The sequence below is a fragment of the Vicugna pacos genome, chromosome 9 (genome assembly GCF_048564905.1).
Source record: "Vicugna pacos chromosome 9, VicPac4, whole genome shotgun sequence".
NCBI lineage: Eukaryota > Metazoa > Chordata > Mammalia > Artiodactyla > Camelidae > Vicugna > Vicugna pacos.
The window spans coordinates 38,488,364-38,509,897 of record NC_132995.1 but is presented as its reverse complement, the minus strand read 5'-3'; the positions used below and the strand labels follow the sequence as shown (position 1 = coordinate 38,509,897).

The 21,534-nt window shown below is 40.3% G+C and overlaps 1 long non-coding RNA gene across 1 annotated transcript in view; it reads right to left on the bottom strand.

Annotated features, from left to right (window-relative positions):
- LOC140698146 (uncharacterized) overlaps positions 1 to 21,534 on the bottom strand; it is a 338,999-nt gene that overhangs the window by 132,941 nt on the left and 184,524 nt on the right. The window lies entirely within an intron of this gene.

Genomic DNA, 21,534 nt, shown 5'->3' with positions numbered 1-21,534 from the left:
TCTAAATTCTCCCAGAAATGGGGACACAGCTGAGCCCTGCTGCTTGTGGAAGCAGGCACACTCCCCCCCACCCCTGCCTCTGCTTTATCTGTTTGGAGCTGGGGCCACAGCACCACTTGGCTCGAGGAGCAGCCACTGACTTATGATGGCTTTCCCAGCAGAGTCCCTGCAAGCATCACTGCCATAGTTCCTCAAGGAGAAGGAGGCCTATTGCTAAGAGAGAGCCAAAGAGAAAGGAATGCTTATTTAAACAAATTTAGGTCATTTAATGTGCCTCTTTAGAAATGTTCAAGAACTCCCATGATAGGCAGAGCGGCTTACCAAAGGTGTCCATGACCTAATCCCTGGAACCTGCGAATATGTTATGTTCCATAGCACAAAGGATTCTGTTGATATAATTAAGATTACAGACTTTAAAACGGTGAGGTAACGGATTATCCAGATGGCCCCAACCTAATTACTTAAGTCTTTAAAAGCAGAGAACTTTCTCTGGCTGGAACTAGAGAGTTGTGCCAGAAGGAGGTATCAGAGTGAGTCAAAGCATGGGAGGGACTCAGCCTCCGGTGGCTGGAGGTGGGCACTTGGACAGAATGAGAAAACATGTGGGCATCTGTGAGGAGCCACAACAAGCTGACAGCACCAGTGAAACAGGGATCCAGCTTCTACAATCACAAAGAATCGGATTCAGCCAACAACCTAAAGAGGCTTGGAAACAGATCACTCTCCACTGTTTCTGAGTAGGAACCCAGCCCAGGCGACACCATGTCTTGGCCTCACAAAACCCTAAGCGGAGGACCCAACTGAGACCACCTGGACTTCTGACCTACAGAAGTGTGGGATAATTTGGGCTGTTCCAGACTGTTAACTTTGAGGTAATTTGTTATGGCACCAACGGAAAACTAATAAAACATCTAAAAATGAATTTTCAATTATTTAAGGTTGATGTTAAGAAGGTGTGTCTGGGTCCAGTCCTGGTTTTCCTCTAGTCCTTTACTCCATACTACTCCCTGCAATGTCAAATCTCCCTCAGACACCACCACCACCGACTGCGTTTCTCCAGTGCAGGCTTTTCCGGGGGAGGGGGCAGGCATTAGTCAAATCTGGGGCAGGAAATTCCTCATTGGACAGGACATACTCCCATGCATTGCAAGACTTTTGGCATCCTTGACTCCTTGGGTCCTAGATGCCAGTGGAGTTGCCCATTCATTGTGACAACAATAAATAAAATCTCCATGAGTGTTAACTTTGAGCATCACTGTAACCAATATGTACACATTCAACCAGTATGTTTTGAACAACTATTAAGCACTAGGAAGTCTGGTAATACTGGACAATCTGAGTGAACAAAACAGAGTTTCTGCTTTGAAGGGAGTTACCACCTCAAGGTTAAAAGAAAAAAAAAAATTCCAAGCAGAAGGACGAGCAAGTTCAAAACCCTCTGAGTCAGGGAGAGCTTGGGGTTTTGAGAGTCCAAGAAGGTCAGTGGCTCTGGAACAGAGTAACCAATAAGGAGAGAGGAGCATAAAGTGGCATGAGAAGATGGTCAAGGCCAGATCACACATGATACTGTGGGCTATGGGTGGACATCAGTATTTAATTCCGGTCTCAATGGCAATCTATCAGTAGGTTTTTTTTTTAACAATTTTTTTCTGTGGACTTAATTTTTCAAAGTTAAGTTGTTAACATAATAAGTTCCTCTGTGTTAATATAATTAATCACTCAGATTTTAAAGCCAGTCTTGTCTATGCCTATTCTTCTCCACTGTCTTCACCCCAGATTACTCCGAAGCAAATCCCAGATGTAATAAAATAAAATGTCACCTCTAAATAGCCCAATTTTAAATATTATAAAAACAACACCTCTTTTTTTAGGTATACCATTAATGTCATTATTAAACCTAAGAGGAACAAAAATTGTGTAATACCATCCACTGTGCTACAGGATTTGGAAGCAGGAAAATAACTCATCTGGTTTAGCTATTAGGAACCTCATCTTGGAATCCTATGGAGGGTAGTGTGTGGGGCAGGAGGGTGGATGAGGAGGTAGGGAAACCTGTTCAGACGCTGTGTAGTCTTGGGAGGTAAGGAATGATTGCGGATTAGCTGGAGTGTTAGTGATGGGTAGTGATGGCTTAGATGTGGGCTGGAAGGGAAAAGATGAGTTAAGGATGATTCTTGTGGTTTAGGTCTGAGTGACTGGGGAGAGTATTGTGACATTCACGGACCGGGGATGGTGTTTGGGGAAAGGGATGTCAATAATATTACCAGCTCTATTCATACAGGCTTTTCTGCTAGTGTCATGCACTTCTTGCCTTTAATCATCACTGTGACCATCGCCCACACTGTCACTTAAATTCTCCTTGGCAATCTAGGCTGTGCTCAACATGCTTCCTCTTCCTTTGAGGTCTAGATTCTCCATTTAATAGTTTCTGCTGTTTCTGTGTGTAATTTTTAAAAACCTTAATAAATGCTTGTGGTTAAAAATCTTCCTGGTGAAAGACTTGTTACAGAAAACAGCTGTGTCATCTGCTGGCTCTGCCGTGCGCTAGCCCTCTGACCTGGGCGTGGGGGGCGGATTTACTCCACTCTCTGGGCATCTCTCTCTGCTACAAAACAAGGTCATTCTAGCTGCCTTATTGGGTGGTTGGACGATAGGACATCTAGTTAACACCGACCTTTTTCATACTTAGTTAGCACTAGTCAAAGACGGTGGGTTGCTGCTGTCGTCATTGTCCCTGAACATTCTCACCAAAGAGGAGAGAGTGACGGCATTCAATTGGGATTGTGCCATTTTTTTGCCGGGATCTGAGGGCAGTACATCAGACTCAGCCATTAGAGTGAGATGGCACCAAGAGAAATAAAACCACCAAGCTCTGCACACTGTGAATGGCTCTTCAATGATGCTGGGAGGAAGGCTTGAACTTAATACACTTCAGGTCTGAATTAATAAAGAGCAGGCATGACTTGAAACTGTATCCTTTCATATTAGCCTAATTTGTGTGAACTGCCTGCCTCTTCTGACACACACACACACACACACACTCCTGCAATGTGGATGTGTATCTGACCTATCGCTTCAGTCATTAAGGCTTTGCCTGACCATTATTTAATAGTTCAAGAGAAATCTCAGGATTTTGCTATGCAGAGATTTTATCGCAGCCACCCATAAATCCCAATTAGGTAGCTTGTAGCAGTCACAAGAAGCAGCATGATTTCTGTTTGCTTCCAAGGGCTCATTAATGACGTGCCTTCACAATGGGTTACAGATGGAAGTGATGTCTCCAAACAGGACTGTTAGCAGATAGGTGGAGAGGGGTCAAAGGCTACTCTTTTCTCTGCTGCAAAGGTATGTAAGGGAAGCTCATGACCAACAGAAGACCGTAAGTTAGGACATGCACAATTCAGCTCACATCACCTCTCTCAACATTGATTTCCGACTCAAACCTGAATTTGTATCCAGCTTTTCATACTGACTAATTCAGAATCCTGGGAACACCTCTGAATATCTCCAAGCTTTCAGGATTTTTTTCTTATGCAAAAAGTGAGGAAGGACAATGCATTCCATGTGAGATTGCTGTAAAGTGCCTAGTACAGTGTCTATAATACCATTTTGTAATCAAAAGTAAATATATATATTCTTCTTTCTGTAGCCCTCCATTTCCTTGTCTATAAACAAAGGAACCTGCATCCCGCAGAATATTTTTTGACAATAAAACCTGTAGCATGAACAAATGAAATTACACACACACACACACACTTAACTTCTCCTTCTGAAACCAAGTTTTCTCTTTTGTAATTTAGAAGTCAGTCTACAACACTGACTTTCAGAGACACAGACGTACAAAATCTGTCAAGTGAGTACCAATGAATCAATTTAGAAGCTAAAAATCAAAGACGGAGGCAGTGAAAAAAAGACAGTAAACCATATCCTAAATTGAATATAAACTTGAAAATAACGTTCTAGTAGAATACCCTAAACTCCTACTATCTGGCAAACAGTTTATCTCTGTTATCTTGTAATAGTCTCACTAACCCTTCCACAGTTAGTTTGCATAGGAGGACATTAAGAGTCCAAGGGTATAAACAACTCACTTGAGGTCACACGGATAAAGAGGTAAGGCAGGCTTGTGACCCAGACCCAGGTATGACTGATACCAGAGACCACTTTCCCATGCAAAGCTGCCTCCCTTTTAATGATGTGCTATTTTGTATTAATTGCCAGTTAGTTTCCTTAGTTTGAGTCTTTTTTGTCTCTGATTATTAATTAACTAATTAGGCAACAATTAACTAATTCAGTAAATTCTGACTTCTAAGGATGAGTTGAATGCTTCCATGCCCTTCAGGGGCTCGTAGTAGAATAAACTGACTCAAATCGAGACACAACACTCTAATGCACTGATGCTGGGGAATGGACAGGTGAGAGGACCTCATGGTGTCTGGGAAGCAGGGTTCTGCAGTGGTTTTAGGAAGAGGTTATGCTTTTTAGGATATTTAGAGAGGGATGAGTTGTCAATCAATGAGCAGGGGAAGAAATAGATTTCTTCTAATTTCCCTGGAGAGACTCAGAAACTTAATAGTCTTGGGAAAGGAAATTTCTGTGAAAGGTTTATTACCTTTTTGGGGGACATTTTCACTATTACTTAAAAAACTTATTTAATGAGATACATTGAAGTATACTTGACATATTAGTTGCTGGTGTAAAACAATAATTTGATATTTTTACATATTGCAAAATGATCACCATCACAAGTCTAGTTAGCATGTATCACCATGCATAACTACAAAAATTTAATCACCTTTTTACACTGGAACTTCTGGTGTTAATAGTATTATTTCCCTAAATAAGATACTTGTACAAAAAATTTAGAGGGGGACAAAAAAGAAAAAAAAATTCTTTAATTCCACTTCCTAGTAATAGCCACCAACAACATTCTGGTGATTTTTTAAAAATGTATGGTTTTCTTTCTATATACATTTGTTTAGAGATCTGTATACTCTACATGTCATCCACTTTATACAAAATTAGGCTCATTTACTATCCAACTTTACCACCATTCTTTTTCATGGGTCTTTATCATCATTATTTAAATATTCCCCCAAATCATGCCTTCAGATGTCCTCATTATAACGTTATTGACAGTCAATTAACATTTCCCACTGCTAATTTAACAGTGTGTCCCCAGTCCCACGAGGCACTGCATTCTGAGCCAGTAAGGACCACACTCCCATCGACCCACTCACCATCACACCCTAGCACCTCACCTAGGCTCTTGCACACAGTGGGCACCTGGTAAACGTGTGCTGACGCACTGACATCACTTGATATTTACATCATCATCATTTCATTTTTGTTTACATATCCACACAGAACTCTAGTGAAAATTTCTCAACCCAAATTTTAGTCTCTTTGCTTCTTAATTTTTTAAATTTACTAGTTCTGGATTCGTTGGGTCAAAGGCCAAGGTAAATTTGTGATACTTTGATACATGTTGCCAAATTTGTATTGCCCTGAGGCTGTAAACATTTTTTTTTCCCTCCCACAACACTGATGTATGACAAAGTCCTTTCCCTGTACTCCTGCCAACAGTGGGTATTATTTATTTTTAATACTGGCTAATTAGAGAGGCAGGAAATGCTATCTTATTTCATTAATGAGTAGTACGGCTGAACATTTGCTTATGGGTTTGTAGTCATTTGTAGCTCCTTATGAATTCTGTTCTGTTCTTTGTTTTTAACATGACTTTGAGTTCTAGATTATGAATATTAATTTGAACAGAACTGTTCCTGATATATAGTTATGCTTTATACATAAATACATATTTAGTTATATGTATATGTGTGTATATTGATTGATCGATCTCTAGATAGATACCTATAAGCTAGTAGATACTTTAGTTATTGGGAAAAGCCAAGTTTGAGAATCACTGCATGTGTTTTAAATAAGGATACAGTGAAATGCTGTATGTAAGTACAATAATCCTTGAAATTTTTATCTTTAATTCTGAGTGATAAATTATATACAGGGCTGGGAGGCATAAAGGATTACAATTAAGAGCATGGACTCTGGATCAAGACTTCCTGGGTTTAAATCCTGGCCCCTCTCCTTAGTTCTGAAGCATTGGGAAGTAAACCAAATTCAGTAAATCTCAGTTTCTTGACCTAGTAAGGAGTGGCTAATTATGCCACCTACTTCATGTTGGTGTAATGAAGATCAAAGTTTTTGGTAACTGTAAATACATAGAAATTGGCTGTTGTTCAGTTAATTTTAGCTAGTCTAAAAAAGTAAACAGATTAATTAAGCATACCTAGTGATAGTTATGCAGAGGAGGGGCACAGAGCTGTGTGACAGAGAATACATGTCGGTGTGGTGGGGATTGAAAGAAAGGTGGTGATCTACAGAAGATGGCTAAGGAAGATCTCTTTGAGTCAGTGGCCAGATAAGGAGAAAGTCAGACAAATAATGGGGAAAGGAACATTCAGACCTAGGGAACAGCAGGAGCAAAAGCCCTGCAGTGGAAGGAAGTGAAAGGAGGCAAGTATTCCCAAGTGGGGGTAAATGAGCAGGAAAGTGAGGCAACATTAGTAGAAAAAGTGGGCTGAGGCCAGACTATTCAGGGCCTTATGGATCATCAGAAAAGACTGTTAATTCAATGTTACCTAGTAAGAGAATAACATTAATCCTTTAAATAAGAAAGGATTTTAGGTGAAATATATAGGAGATGCTTTAAATTGCATTTATTATACATATTTGCAGCAACATAAAAGATTGCATTTTAACACCAATGCCCATGAATGCCTTTAGGTCTTAATAGAGCTACAGTTGTGGCTTTGACCTCTCTTTGCAGAGAAAATATTCAGCAATTATAATCCAGTGGGAATCCTCCCAGCTCCTTATCCTATAGAAGAATGTACTGTGTGCTGCCAATGTCCCCTCCAGGTTACAGGTGTTCCTGTCTTGCTCCCCTGTGGCATTAAGACTGTAACTATTTCATACCCTTGTCCATGACTTGGCCCAGCTTTTTATCCTCTCTCTTCACATAGTTTAGCCATTGGGATCACATCTCTTTCATGTTGGTTGTTTTACATCTTTAGATCCCAAAGGCAGCAGCAAGAATGCTGGGTCATCATCAAGGTTAATAAATAATAATAGAAAGGAGACAGAACAAAACAAAAACATTGTTTGGTAACAGATGTCTGTATGAGGAGAATCAACCCTAACCAGCTTCCTCTGCTAAACCCTTATTTCGTTAAGCCTGGAGGGATGGCTTCTCATTCCTTCTTTAATCTAATTTATTGTGCTGCCCAGCAAGTGGATAATATAATACTTTCATCTTTATCCCAGGATTTGAGGGAGGTATTAATCAGTATATTTCTTCTTCAATCCTGGAACATCTGTGTAACGAAGATGTTAATTGACATACACTGAAAGACTTGCTATTCCAACAATACATCCAACAACAGATGTAATACTGCTATTGCCAATGTCATGTTAAAAAAAATGAACAGCCTAAAATATGTAGACTACATACTTCATTGACCATAACACTGATGTCATATGTTAATATGTAAATGACACTTCACAGTCATTTATAAAATATTTCACTATAAAATTTAAGAAGTCAGTACTGCAAACATGGAGAACAACAGAAAGAGCTCAGACTTATCACTCAGATCCACATGGGTTTGAAACCTAGCTTTGCCACTTGCTAGCCGCAAAGATTTTGAATAAGTCTCACTCTTTTTTCTCATTGTCTCACTGGCCTCCTTATATATTATGAAATGAAGGCATTGTTGGTGTCTCATTGTTTTTGTTGCTCTAGGAATTAGATAATACTGTGCTAGTATTTACTGAGTGGGGATTGCCTATACTTTTATTATTCAAACCTCACAATATTCCTAGGATATTGGTTTTACAAAACCTGTTTTCAAGAAAGAAAACCAGTATTAGATGATTGGCCCAAAAGAAACAGGATTGAACTCAGGTCTAACTAGATCCAAATTTCATAAACTTTACAATCCAAAGCATTGATATACATATGTAACAGTCCTTCTATGATGCCTGGAAATTCCGTCCTGCCTTCCCTAAGACCAGAATTCAAACTCAAGCAAACTGGGATAACCGGTTACAAAGAAATGTTTAGTCCCAAATGCCTTCCCCTTGAGACAACACCACTCAGATTTTATAATTCTAAAAGGTGGGTACTGAATTCAACTTTGCCTCCTTTTTTCCAGTGCTGCCTAGGTCTAAGGAACTGCAAGTCCTTGGCACATCTGTCTCTGGTGTCATGTTTGTTACCAATTCCCCTTACAATGTCTGCTGCCACATCTATTAAATTCATGCTCATATAATCTCTAGTACAGATGAATAACCCCCCTATTGTCAATGTTCTCCCCTCAGGACCCTCACTATCACTACTGTCAGGGTGGGTGACTTCTGTAAATACAGAGCTGGTGTGTCACCTCTTACAAAGCTTGACTTACTTACAATGATTCCAAAGCCTCAACATCGAGACCTCGTCTTCTGTCCTCTGGCCCCTCCCTTGTCAGGTCTTCCTCCTTCCTCACTTGCATGTACTAAGAGTCACAGCCTGCTGTTCCCCACTCCACTCACCACACTTGTTCAGTCGATGTAGATGTGTCTTCCCATAACCTCTAAATCCTACATGGGCTGATGGCTTGGTTTGAACTTGTATGTTCTGCTGTCCACATTTTCCCCAAATAGAAGAATGAATGGTACTTTATCATTTTACATCATTCAAGTTATTAAAGACATGCATGTTTTTTCTTTCTTGTTAGACTACAAGTTCCCTTCGGAAGAATCCTTGCCATTTCTCCAGAGATCGATCATGGTGCTCAGCACCTGAATCCACACACAGAACATGCGCACACGCACACACACACACACACACACACACACACACACGCATAGAGTGACCCTGAATGATTGAATCCATGCCCTCTTTGAGGGCAAGGGTTCCTGTTTCAGAGCTTCTAGCACAAGTCTTGAACGTCTTCTGATACCTAAGATCCATTTAGCCTCATAACTACTTTACCTCACTCTGAGAGTAAGGATGGAGATCCACCCTTACTCCAGTATCTTTATGTGAGGTTCCATCGACCCACATCATCACGTTGCATAGTTACAGTGATTCTGGGACTGGTTCAGGAATGAGCAGTCACTCAACCAAAATGCCAGTGATTCCCAGAGAGAATCAAAGATTCTTATGCCTTAACAGGGATGTAATGGTAATTCCTGCATCTCTTCAGGGAGGTCACCTTCTAGAGTGGATTCAACACAGGAGAACCAGAGCTGAAACACCGAGGGAGAGGCATCCCATCCTGATTATATCATTGTGCCCAGTGAGATCCAAGCCTGAACCTAGTCAACTACACACCTCAAGCTTAATTTACGTGAAAAAATAGATTAAACCAGTTTGAGTCTAGTTTTCTGTCACTTGCCACCAACTGAATCTTATGTGTTAAGTGGTTACTGGTTAATTTCTTGAAGAGATTATTAAGGCAGTAAACAAAGCTACCATTGATGGCTCCTGGAAGAGCCCTTAACAAGGAGGCTTTGATATTGGAGAGAGGATCTGAATATTAATTCCTGTTCTCTAGTGAGGGCAGTGAATCTTGGTCTGACCTTCAGTAAAGCTAAACAAACAAGACTCTATCAACTCCTCACAAGTTCCTGTCAAACAGCATGAAAAGCACAACACTGCGTAGCAACTGATGTGAAGATCTCTTACAGTGTAGAACTGCTTCCTGATGATATAGTTAGGACACTATGGGGTAAAGGTCAGGATGAGGAGTACAAGGTTAGAGGGTCAGGTCATTTAAATAGTACAGGGAGATGGTTGACAAGGACTTAGTGGACCTATGACAATGAGACATTACTTTCTCCCTGGTTCTCTGTTTTCAGTCAGTTGGGCTCTGTGGATCAAATCCTTTTGAATCTTGTCTATACCACTGTACCTCAGCCTCAGTATTTCCATCTATAAAATGGGACTAGTATAAATACACGTAAACTTTTAGCAAATTGTCTGGCACTCTAGGTTCCCTAGTTCACTGATTCTCAAACTTTTTTTTTTTTTTGACTTCAGCCCACAGTAAGAAATAGATTGAACATCTCAACACAGGACACACCCACCCACACCTACACCTGAAACAGAAGTTTTAGAAAACAATTCTTATTCTTACAATGTCTAATACATCCTAGTATTTTTCATCCAAAATGTGATATTCTATTATCAAGTTAACAGTCAAAGTAAAATATTCTATTATGTCTTTTTATTTTAGAATGGCCATGATCTACCAAACTGATTTCAAGCCCATCAATGGGTTTTGATCAGCAGATTGAAAAACATTACCTTAGATCAATATATGGTGCAAAATGCATTCCAGGTAAATGCCTATTACATCTAAGCAGAGCTTTGGTCCTAAATCCTTGTAGATTCTCTTAACGGTAATGAACAAGGCTGCACACAGTGACTTCTAAGTTCTCTTACGGGCCTAGACTTAGACCAGGAGTCGATGGAACCAGTATTTCTTACCCTCTATCCCCTTGAAAACACCTCTGATTTTCACTCTGCTTCCCAAGGTGTTTCTTCCCACCTGTTTTGCTATGTTTTGGACTCATCTAAGATAAAACTGCAGGAGAATGAGAGGCTGGGGTTCTCACACTTCAGTTTGTGTAAGCATCTCTCAGGGAGTTCAGAAATACTTTCGGATGCTCAAAGATTGTATTTCAGTAGGTTTGGCAGGGGTTCTGGAGTCTGAGTGTTTAACAAGCACTTGGGGGTTTCTGATGAAAAGGGAGGGGCATAGGATGCTTGGATAAACACTACCACTCACGGAGCACAAGGTTACCCTAAATGCCACTGGCAGCTGAAGGTGAGGAATCATGCCATTCATGGCCAGCAGGAAAACATTTCCTCAAAACCGAGGGTTGAGGATGTGGAGGGAGAGGCAGCAGGTTGCTTCCGTCTTCAGCATAATCTGAGAGTGGAGTGTGAAAGACCACACACAGGCAGTTCCCCGTCCCTCCTCAGCCCAGCTGGCTTACTTCATTAAGCCTAACAGGTGGCTGTGCTTATTAAATGATAAGAGGACTTAGGGATGTGAAGGGGTGGCAGGGATGGGGGCAGTAAAAGCAATACACAGTCTCCAGTCTCGTTATTTTTAAATGTGGGTGTTCCATATGTCGGATCCCAGCAGGCGGCAGCTTCCCTGTACCCGGGGGAACTGTGTTCCAGTCTTTGCACTAACGGGAGAGGCCTGCCGTGCCTTCATTATTTCTCCCAACTCCTGCAGCTCTATTCAAGTGACAGCCTGTTGAGCATTTGCTAGAGTCACGTTTGGAGAAATCACTTGAATAGTCAGAGCTGTAGCTCAGTCACTGGAAAACAGGAGAGAGGACCTGGCTTCTCGCCCTTCATTCTCTGACAGAAATGGTCACTTAAGCACAGTTGACTGTGTGACGTCCTTTGGACCAGATGGCTTCCAGGGTCCCTTACAACTCTAAAGTGTCTAGAAATCTGTGAGTTATTGGGATACACATGTACTTTAGTTCAAAGCCTTCAGTAAGAGGTTGAGGAATAACAGAAATAGGTTGGAAATAAAATTTGACCAATGAATCCCAATGGTTCAGGTTTCTGTGAGTCAGCCTGGGAGGAAGTAACAGTTTGAAAAAAAAAGAAGTTGGTGGGGGGGGGAAGAAAATTCAACTTGGAGCCAGGGCTAATGGAGATAAAACACAAATTCTCTAAACTCTTAGCTACCTAGCCTCTGGCAAGCCAATAAACATCTCTAAGTCTGTTTTATTAACTGTAAAATGGGAATAACACAGTTGCAAGGTGAAAAAGTGTATGTGTTCCTCCAGCTAACTATCCATTCATGCATCCACCAACTGAGCAAAATTAAGTACCTACTGTGGCTGGTTTCTGAACCATTATTTGATCAGATGAGGGAAGGCAGAGTAGCACGTGGAGCTGACTAGAATATCTGATAAATTATTGGCTGTGCTCTATCTGCACAGTTCCCCTTCCTCAGTAGCCTTTCTTGTAATGTTCCCTCATTCATACTCCATGTGTCCTATCATATCCTCTATAAAAGAAATCCATCAGTTAGCATTCCTAGTCTTATACCCTCCTCCTCCTCCTCCTTCTAAGAATCCCACTTTTCTTTGAGAAACTATTCTGCCATCATTCCAGGTGGCCCGGGTGAAGCTGTCAGTCACACACCACAGAACTAGGAAAATGACCCAGGCTGTTCAATCTGAGTACTCATCTCTCCTGGCCATAGCAATTGGTCCAGGGAGGACACCTGACCCAAGCAGAGCCAATTATACCCTTCTCTAATGTTTACTATATGAATTCTGGCAGAGAAAGACTCCCTTTTCTTTTGGATGTTGAACCATAAAGTTTTGAGCTTCAGTATGCCACAGTTTTCCTTATACAAAGAGGAATTTAGAACTCAGAAACAAAGATGTCAGAGCCCTTAAAAGGTCATTTGATACGAAAACGAATATACGTATCTATATGCATGACTGGGACATTGTGCTGTACACCAGAAATCGACACATTGTAACTGATGGAACTTCAGTTTAAAAAAAAAGAACACGTCAAAGACCAAAAAAAAAAAAAAAAAGTCATTTGAGCGAGCAACTGGATCCCATTGTGCCTAAAGCCAGAGCGTAGACCTCCCAGTTCTGTTACTCAATGTATTCTCTTTCTGGCTTAACTTAGTTGAAGTTCAGTTTCTCTCACTTGCAAGTCAAAGAGCCCTGAATACGCCATCCTTCAAAGTCTGCCTCTATTTCTACTTCCTCATGTCATCTCCTTTGCTCTCCTTCACCAGAGGTCACCAGCAGAATACATTTTCTTCCCCTTCTGTTGAGATTTTCCCTCTTACTGTTTTTATGGTTAATTGCATGCACATCTGTGCCCTCCTCGCATCCATCATTAAATCATCTACTTTCAAAGGAAATAATCTTAAATATTTGTCATCAATATTGTTGTAATTAATGATAATTAAACAGTATTAATAGGAACTATTATGTGCCAGGACTTGCGCAAACTAATTTACATGTAGTATCTTATTCAATTATTAAAATATTGCTATGAGGTGGGTTTTATTATTCCCTTTTACAGATTAGACAATAAATAGGTTCAGGGAAAGTCAGTGATTTATCCAAGTTTCTTCAGCAAGTGACCAGAAAGCAGGGTTAGATCCAGGTCTGTCTTACTCAGTTGTGTGCTTAATCATGTATGTGCATGTATGTGTGTGTGAGTGTGTATGTAACTCTTCGCCAATATTACAGTGCCCTGTATTCCACAGTGTTGTCCTGTACCCTACACTCTCTCCCATTTTGGAGACCCTGGGGATATGCCTAGTGCAATTTGTCCATGAACGGATTGATGACATGAAACTGACAACCAGAGTGGCTAAATGACATGCAAAGGGCCTCACATGGGCCATTCATGGCAAAATACAGAGCCAAATGTAGACGGCATCATGATCTTTCTGGTCTCACCACTTAGGGCTTGGTACATACCCTCAAAGCTATGAGTTTCTGAAAGATAAGCCCATTATAGAGAACAAGCCTGATGGATGTACAGTCCCAAAAAATGCACGAGGAAGGATAGAAACATTGCTATGCATGATTTTTTTAATAACTACAAAAAAATCCCATGTATGGGATTTCTGCATGTGAAAATTGATTGCGTTGCCAATGCTGCTCATCTCTTTAAACAAGCAAACTCATCTTCCCTGGTGCTGCTACATCAGTAATAAATTGGCTCCTCAGACAGATCTGCTTGCAGGTTAGAGCTAAGATTGAATAGATAATAACTTTTGGGGTAGCAACGCCTGCCATGACAAATAATAAAGAAATTCATGACCTGCAAAGTGCAGGGTGATCATGTTCCAAAAATATATTTCACCTGGTCCCCAAGCAGGTTCATTAGGTATCCAGGAAGCTGCAAAATAATATTCAGTACATATAGGAGAGGGGACTCAAAAAGAATGCTCTCAAGTGCAGACGAGCCTGTCGTTATGAAAACATGGAGGTCAACGAGGGGCTTGCTGCTAAGTGCTGGCCCTTTGTCTGGGGACATGCCCATCTCCTCGAGGGAAATTAAGCTGGGTTTTTCTGGTAACCTTACACAATGTGTCAGCTTTTGCAAATATCACAATGGATGCAGGTCACTTTGATGGGGCTTCAGTAAGTGCATACTCTGTTTTAGGTGATCATTTTTCTCCCTTAGAAAAATAATTGGGTGTCAACAGTGAGCTGAGTCTGCCAACTTTGTGTAAACATAAGTAAACTGAAAGAAGGAGGTGGTAAACTGAAGAAATTCCACAGAAAGGTGACAGTGTGGAGTGGAAGGAAGTTTCCCTTAGGAGCTGAGGTCAGCATTCATGTTCTGGGTTTAACATCACTGGCTGTGGGACCCAGATCATGTCACTCAACTGCTCTGGAATTTAGTTATTCATCTTTTAAAATTAGGAGGTTATATGCCAGCTAGTACCTTTGAGTCTCTGCAAAATGGTGATGAAGATCTTATAAGTTGGGGAGGACCCTGGAGTGGAAAAGGAGTGTAATCACTATGATGATGCAGCACTGGACTGAGCTGGATTTTTTTAACCAGCTAGGCTGCGGGCCTTCTCAGTGAATATAAAAATGCACTAAGGCAACAGCAGATATTATACCTATACAAGACATGTTAGATGCATCTCCAAAACTGGTAGGTAGTTTTTCCATTGAGTGCTCCCTCTGGGACCCACAACCAAGCCCTAAGCCCTGTCCCATGCCCATTATTAAAATATTACTGATCAGGACAGGAGGTAAGTGAGCAAATTCTACCCCATCAGGGCATGGTCCTTGGTATCAGCATTTTTTGTCTCTGATTTTTTTCCCCCAATGGACCTGAGATAGACTGGATAGTGGGGGGCTTAGAACACTGTTGTGGCTCCCCAAGAGGTTGGCTCCTGCTCTCTACAACACTGGCTCGGTCAACACAACCCTTGGATCACCAACTGAGTTCTTCCTGTTCTATTAACAAGTCCTGCCCTCTGCTCTTGTTTTTGCCAGAAACTGGGCCCTTCACCCATTTCCTGTTAGCTCCCTGGCCCTAGTCTGGACCCAGTGCTTGGACAATTCAATCTGAACTCTGCTTTTCCCAGTTGACTTTGGGAGTGGCCCAGCACATCTGTAATGTCTTCACTGATGAGCTCCTTCCTTCAAGTTGTGCACCTGCGCTACATTTCCCTGACTTTCCCATATTGGACGCTGGACATTGGACAGCTCAGTGGCTCTGTCCAGACTCCATCCTTGGGGAGGAGTGGGCCTGCTTCCCCAACCCCGTCTCCTAGGTTTCACGTCTCCTCTCCTGAATACCATCAACCATCTTGCTAAGTCATAGGAAAGCTCAGGTTTGAATTTCCTTGATTGTACACAGGGGTATACAAGGGCTTACTTTAATAAATGTGTTAAGGACTCTACCAAAGTGATAAACACAGAAGCCTCTTAGCACAACTATGTGAACCTCTGAACTCCTCTCATGTATATAGGATGAGTTTTTAAAAGCCTGATGTCCGTGTGCATGTATACAAGAATAAACACATTTAAATTGTTAAATTTAACATCTCGTTAAATTGGCACACTCTGGACCCAGAGGATTTCTCCTTTGCTGACAAAAATATGCTCATATTTTCATCCATATGAGGACTATGGTACATACACTTCTACAACAAAGATACACAGTATACAACAGCTGTTATTTTTAAGAGAGTTATTAAGAGATTGTTTTGTAAAAGTACTTTAATGATTAAAAGATGAAATAAGTACGTTCTGGGTCCTTGCACTAAATGGCTTGAAAAGTGTCCTGTAATTGGTATTATTTAATGGAAAACCCAAATGCTCAAGCTTTAGGTTTTATTTTCATCTATGTCTATACTGTAGACATAAAAAAAAAAAACCCTCAGCAGATGCAGACCTCAGAGTAACTTAATATTCTCCCTTTTCCCTTATTTTAGAACAGGGACGTGAGGTGAGAACTCACCACAAAGTAACCTTATTCATTACATATTAAGCAATGTGGATGGGAGAAGAAAAAAACAAAATGAAGTGAAACAAAACATAAACTGGGAAATTTGTGGTTTATCTACTTGATTTTCTTTTAAAATATTCTAAAAATTAGTTTTAATTACAAAAAGAAACAAAGAAAGAAATACACGTGCAGGTCATTCCCTTCAATCCTTTCTTTATAATTCTAACCCTGTTCGAGGAGGTAACTTCTGTTTTCAATTTGATATGTGTCCTTTCAATCTATTATATGCCATATATATCTGTAAAGTTTTGTTTTGTGTATGTCCTGAAACTTTGTTTTTTGTTTTATTTAATACTACTATATGATATGTGTTATAATATTTATATTCTTATGGAACATGATACATATTAAATTGTATATATTTCTATACAAATATATACAAAACTAAATGTATATTATTCATGAATACATTAATAACAGACATTTATATATTAATCCATATATAATTCCTATGGAATATAATACACTACAGCAGTAAAAGAAAATATGGTAGATACTATATGGAACACACCACAAATTCCTTTCCTGCTTATTGTATTCACTTGAAAGTAAACACTAGAGTTGGTATGATAGCCCACTAATGCTGGCCATTCAAGTTGTTTCCAAACTATGTCACAAGTAATGCAGCAATCAGCATTGAATAGATACTTCAGCAGGTATATTGTGCTTACCAGAAACTGAAGTTCAATCAGGTCATTCCTCATAGTAGGTGGAGGAGTTAAATTCAATACACAGGTGTCAGGGAACCTGAACAATCAGGTCCCAGATAGCGTAGGCCCCTGATGGGCCTCGGTTCACCTGGATTCCAGGGGACTGAAGGGTGGGATACGCCACACCCAGCTGGGCCTCTTTGACATAACGATTATTTTGAGAAACTACAGACACAGGAGAAGCTCTAAGACCAGAGTGGAAGTTACCCTTTCTGTATATTAGAAAGGGGAGAGAGCTCTTTTCAGAGACCACTTGTTCGCTTGCGAGACTTATCTTGGCAACAGAGCAAACTTTGTTTACAAACATGCCCTCTTCTCACCACCCTGAGAGTTGCCTCTTTGAAGCCCCAGATCCTTATCCCTTTCCTCAGCTCAAGATGGCACATAAACCTCAATCACAGGGCTGTCTTTTGAGTCTCATGTATTTGGGGGGCACACATAAGTACAGATGTATGTAATTAAGATTGTTTTTTTTTCTCCTTTTAATCTTTTTATTACAGGGGGGTCTCAGCCAAGAACCTAGAAGGGTATTAGGAAAACTATTTTACCTCCCCTGCAGGATCATTGCGTCACACTCCCCACGTGCGTGGTGTGAACAGTTACCAGTGGTGCTCGGCCACGATCCAGATGCCTGATCCAGCTGCTGCGTGCGCTCTAGGTTTTATATTGTGATGTGTGAAATGAATCCAGTAACACACACATTACACACATGAGGATTAAATGAGATAATGTCTGAAATAGTCTTTGAAAACTATAAAGCACTATTTTGCCAACGTGGGAAGCTCGCTCTAAGAAAAACAAAGTAAATCGATAACCAGAACCTTTTACTGTTCTCGGCACCATGGTTGTTAGGAGGGCTTCACCAAATGTGGTCATTTGACCACGACTCTTCTTAGCTAAGTGTTAAGTTTAAGGGGATGAGCAGAAGAGGCTCAGTTTCTGTTTGGAAGCCCTTCTACTTTGGAAGATCTAATTTGATAATTAATTAAGTGTAAGTGGTTTTATCACCATCATGGCAAATGCCAAAAAGGAGACAGGAAGGGTGACCTGAAAGTTCTCTGTCTCAGGGATACCAGAGCACCTCGTTCTTACTCAGACTCCCCTGCTTCCAACGGACTCCTCTCTGCTTGTCAAAACCGGGCCCTTCCTTCAAGACTTAAATTTAAACCTGACTCAGCTAATACCACATTGGTAGAAGAGTGAGGCTCAGAATAGCTTTCTGTTTGTTTATACAAAACAGCCTTTGTGTGCTAAAGTTCCCTGGAAAAACTTTTAACACCTTTAAGAAACCTATTAACATAATAGAATTACGTCATAGAGTTTGAGGGGTTTTTAGTTGTTTACTAAACAATTTAACTTTTGTCAAAAGTTTTACTTGTATGCACTGGATAGCCTCATGAATATCAGGAAATGTGGACAAAGCCATAAAATAAATAAATTGCCTGGGAAAACTCATTTAATCTTACCCCAGTCCTTATTTCATGGTTTCCTCAAGAGTTCCATGAGCACAAAGGATTAACATTTCCGTCTGGTAGGCAGGAGCTTTGGGAAGGCTCAGTAACTTACCCAAGGCCACGGAGCTAACAATAACTGGTTACCTGTACTCAAAGCCAGGTGTGTCACCCCCTACTCCCACCAATTGCTTCTTCTTAGGTTGAGTCCTGTGCCTTGATTTATGAGCCCTGCATTAGGTGAGCTGAAATCCTGCAAGCATCAGCTGCTAGGTAGCACCTGAGCTTTTAGAAACCATTTCTGTTCACTAAACAGTGCCATTTATAACCTTCCATTAGAGGGGAACAGGAGAAAACTGTTTAAATGGCGTTCTGAAAGTAATACAAGGGGAAATCACCTAGCTAAACCTCACTTCCAGGCAAAATTAGGACCTTTTCACATGATAAAGTAAAAAAAAAAAGAAAACAAAAAAACAAAAAAACTGGCAACAACTTAAATATCTACCAATAGGAGATTGATTATATAATTCATGTTATGTTCATGCCATGGAATCTTGTGTACTTAACTAAAGTGGTGGGGTAGACATGTATTAACTGGCTTGGAATGTAATTAATACCACCTACAACTTTCCAAAAGTAGGTCTCCAAATACCTTATAGAATATAATTCATACGCATAACAAAATGTATATATGCATATTAAATAGACAGTGATAAAATTACACGCAATTTTTAAATTTATATAAACAAAGATTTTTTAATTTTAAATAACTCTTCCACCTATCCTAAGACAAAGGAGAATCTAGTTGAGTCTGAACTTATCACGTAATCTTTCTCTCAGGTACAGTATGTGAACAAAGGATAACTCTAATACCTGTGACAGAAGGGACTTGCCTGTCTGCTTGTCAGACTCTCACATAGGTATCACCTATCTTTTTAAACAAATGCTAATACATTTTTGTGTTGGTCCCCAAACTAAATATGTGAAAGGCTTATCCGATTATCTCCACACTTTCCACCCAAGTCCGGTTTAGATGCATCTGTTCTTACTTCCACCCAGGTCCTTATCACTATTATTTTTATGCCTCTCCCCATATGGCCTCGTAAGATTTACTTCTGTCTCTCTGACGCTTAGATTAAGTTCTCAGTAGGGAGAACCCAGCAAATGCTCTGAAATATAAATTGTTGTAACCTGGCTGGTGCCATAGAGACAGAAATGAATAAGATGCACCAAATTAGCGTGTGTGTTACAGGTCAATGAACAAAAGTGTCGGATGAGGTTTTAGAATAGAAAGAAAAAAGGAGGGGGCGGGGGGGGGGAAGATGGCAGAGCACCTGTAGGTGCAGCCTCAAGGATTTCAGAGGAGGACTTCTGCCCAAGGATGCAGAGGTCGGCTCACCCCCTGAAAGGACGCTTTAGTTCTTCAGTCATTTTATTTAGCTCTTCATTCACTCATTCAACAATGACTGAGCACTGGACTTCACAATCAAGGAAGTTGGACTGGAAATCACACCTACTGGTCACAAATAAGCAATCTTGAGTGAACAAATCAATGTTATACTGCAGGGAATGCAAGAGATTCAAGCCCAAATGCAGGCAAAGCAATGTGCAAAGCCATCCCACTATGTGAACACCATCCTACAAGCACGGGAGAGTCTGTAGGCCCTTCTCCAAAGTCTGCCTTTATCAGGGAAGAAGCAGCACCATGTGCTCTGACTCAACTATGAGTACCCTTGTAGTAGTAGTCTCTATTTCTGAAAGGGGGATAAAGCTAATTTTATGTGTGTACAACGTGTGTGCTCATGAAGAAGCTGGCTGGAGGCCATGAATCAAGGATTTTGAATACTCATATGTCTTCTTCCCCAGAGAACATCTCCTCTGGTTTCACTTCTAAAGTTGGACCCAGGAGAGCCATGTAAAATTGGCCTAATGAGACTATTTGCAGAGGCCATGACTGACATAAAGTGGGCCTTGCCTTTTAATGATACCTAGGTTAATCCTGTCACTTGTGTATACTTTTGGTTACAAGATGCTTTTTTTTTTTTTTTTTGGTAAATGATATGCCATCAGGAAGAAGTCCACTCACCTAGGGCATCATTTCTTAGTTGTTGGAAGAGGGCAGATAGGGACCTATGATTCTGAGCAATGCAAACAGACTCAACATTTGCAAAGTCGTTTTCCACATCTGATATGTTGTTCACACTTTTTCTGAGCTAGTAGATTTTCCCTCTTAATCTAGAACCTCCATGAAAATTTACCTCTTTTAAAATTCTCCTTTGATTTCACGATGATATTCTAATCCAATCTCTATTTTCCTACAGCATCTGTACCATCTGGGATACTATCTTGTGCAATACTTGTCAAATTTCAATTCCATTTTCTTTCCATTTTGTATGGTTTATTGTTTTCTCTATTTAACTCTTTCTTCCATCTGGATCGTTACAAGCACACTGGAATTCTACTATCCTTGTATGCAATAAATTATACATTAATAGGATGGTTATGGCTTGTGAGAAGAAGTTATTTGTGATTTGCACTAAGAGAAATTTTAATCAAGTTTACCATTCTCAAAAAGTCTGTTTTGCATATAAATAAGGACCCCTAAAATCGATCTGTTTTGCTCAATTATAAAATGCTTCATTTAGAAGCCTAAGGGTAATTTATTATACTGAATCGAGTGGAAAGGAAGATGTATTGCATTATGCTTAATCTTATCAAATGGCTGCTATATTTAATGACAATGTCTGTTTATCATAATTATTATAAGTTTTCTAGGTTAATAAAATCAGAAGACCTATGTGTGATTTTCAAGTGCTAAATTTGTTACTGACGTGCTGCCTCAGACACCAGCTGTCCCCCATGGATATGCAGTCATCCCACGAGTCTGGTTTCTGCTGAGGTTGCTAGGGAACTTTGTGTCTGTCAGACAAAGTAGACTATAAAGCCAGGTCCTTAGAAACTTCTACAATTAAGTATGTGGAAGATAAAAGTGAAGAAAAGGAAGTAAATAACACATGCCACTTTTCAGGTATTTGATAAGTGTTTTATAGATTCATTTCTTCCATCACTGAAGATATCCTTTCCAGACATGGCAGATTCAACACGAACCGAAGCAAAATCCCTGCTCCCTAACAATTTTGTAAGTAATGGAGTGTGTGTGTGTAGTAGAGGGGTGGGGGTGGTATACAGCCATATATCTTACTCTGTCTCCAAAAGTATCTTGTAATGTCTGCATCTTTTTCCAAATTTAAAAGTGAGGAAA